The sequence below is a fragment of the Thalassophryne amazonica genome, chromosome 13, assembly GCF_902500255.1.
Source record: "Thalassophryne amazonica chromosome 13, fThaAma1.1, whole genome shotgun sequence".
Lineage (NCBI taxonomy): Eukaryota > Metazoa > Chordata > Actinopteri > Batrachoidiformes > Batrachoididae > Thalassophryne > Thalassophryne amazonica.
In genome coordinates, this window is record NC_047115.1 from 71,889,760 (window position 1) to 71,892,386 (window position 2,627).

Here is a 2,627-nt window from a genome sequence, read left to right on the forward strand (position 1 = left end):
CACATATATACATGCACACATACACATACACACATACACATATATACATGCACACATACACATACATACATGCACACATACACATACATACATGCACACATACACATACATACATGCACACATACACATACATACATGCACACATACACATACATACATACACACATACACATACATACACACACACATACATATATAAACGCCTAAGGCGGAAAACAATCCCATGACCTTCTTGCTGTGAGACAACAGTGCTAACCACTAATCCACCGTGCTGCTCATCACTTAATTTTGTTCAATAGGAACTTGTAAGTTTGTTAGAATTACAATTTATCTAAATATGTATGTGTGTACTGCGTGTGTATTGTCTTGAAAAAATATTGGGAACCACTGCTGTGGATGAAACAAATGTGTGGTTAAAAACCCACTTTACACAGGGTCTGTCCAACGGTCCTTGTGCGGTCATGAAATCACACCAAACACCACATGACACCAAAGAGGTGCTCAGCTGCCGCCAGGACCTTACAAGGTCCTCCCGGTATCCTCTCTAACAGCCATGATTGCAATGGTTGCAGTGAAGTACGACGCTCTACCTGAAATCTACAAAAGAGTCGCCAAGTCTGCAAGATGCACAAATACCACTCGTCATACCACGCAAAAACACTTCACAGAGCACCCCATAATCACCCGACGGGCATGCAAAGACTGGGACATTTTTTGCCACGGCAACAGTAGATAGTCCACTGTAACATGACCAAAGTGATGCAAGTTTGGACATGAACTAGGAAGAAAGGAAAAAAAGAGCAATATTATTTCAATATCACAGCCAACAGGCGCACATATTGATCGGTACTGTGTGCTATGATTTTTATGAATAAAGTTCATTTTATAAAGCACAAACTGAGTTCCTTGTCAGCTGATGTCCGCAGAGTTCATCAGAAGTGTCTGTGTGTGTTCAGATCTAGCAGATCATCTTCTAATTTTCCTGCAGCTGATTGTTTATTCTGTGCTTCTGGAAGCTCTGGTGTCAATTCAGCACAAGTGGACATGCTTGTTATGATGTCAAAACAGGCTAATTATTAAATGGATCCTTCTTCCATGTTTCTGTACGTGCACATTCAGTTTGGATTACGCGTGCGTGTTTTTTTTTCCCCACTACTGTGCGACTGACAGCACCTGCCTCACGTGGAACGTTTTAATATATAAGTAGGTACATTAAGTTTACTGTGGACTCACCACAATTTTGTCCTTTTTTTCCCCCCATCAATTGTATAATCCAGAGTGTCTCACAGAATACGGAAAGAAGACAAAAAGTGAGTTCTTTACGCATTCTGTGAGTGAATGCTGTCCTCTTCACAAAAGACAAAAAAGTGAGTTTTGTGACGAGGACAACAGTTACATGACTTTTTTCAGTCGTTGCAATGTTTTTCTGTAGATTTAGCTGACACTGCCCGTGAATGATGACGAAATACACGCACACAAAATAAATCCAAACTGAAAAAATAATCTTTTAATATTTAGATATTTATTCTGTGTCTTGCTCACACAGCAGCAGTGAGGAAATATGACGAAAATGTTCAAAATCCAGCATATATGTCAAAAAAGCGGCAGATCTCTGTGGAGATGCGACATGATCTGTAGCGCACAAACTCCACGTGAGACAACAACACGCACAAGGGCCTCTGAAGTGGTTATACAGAAAGGTGTTTCCGTGTCACCGCTGCAGATTGGGCACATTTTAAGCCGCACAACAGACTCACACATGCTGCCAACCTGTGTAAAGGGGGGGCTAACCACTTTCAAAGAGTTTGAGCATTTAAGGAGTTCTACAACCTGCAGGAGGCGCCACAGATTATACATTTAACAATTTAGTGACAATGTCAGACAGTATTTATGAACACAAATGTTCTCAGGCAGCATTGACAGTAAACGTGGTACAAATCAAACACAGCTAAATAAGTCCATACCCTGGTGCACTCCATCAGTCAAGAGCTGTTAAACTAATCAGGTGTGAATAGAACACACACATGGGTTCTACTTGTATGTGGATTACTGTGTTAACTGGATTAATGCATGAATAAGGCGGCAAAAAAAAAAAAAAAACCAAACAAAAAAAAAACTTACAATCAAGAGAATGCTGTCAGACTGTCATACTCCTTTAATGTACCACAACTCTAATGAGTCAGGGTGACAGAGGTCCTGCTTCAGCCGGGAGGGAATCTCTTAAAAACACAAAAAAAAAAAAAAAAAAAAAAAAAACTGTCCTGCAACATCGCCTTATTAATTTTAATATCTGTATTTTACTTTAATCTGTATGTGCTGGCAAATGCTCTAAATATTTCTGGAATCAGTTTGACCTCTGCTCTACAACATTCCTTTTCAGAAATGGTTTTATTTGGAATCATCACTAATAAAGTGCTGCAGCAGACTGGAGTCCTGTCCAGGGTACTGTCCAGGGTACCCCCACCTTTTGTCCTATTACTGCTGGGAATGCAGCCTTGCCATCTGATCTCTCTACTGCCACCTGTTGCCCAACATGATTTTCACATGCATTTTTATTTTAGAAGACACCCACTAATTGTAACATTTGTTTTCTTCACACCATTTCTTTCTCCATGATCTAAGTTATA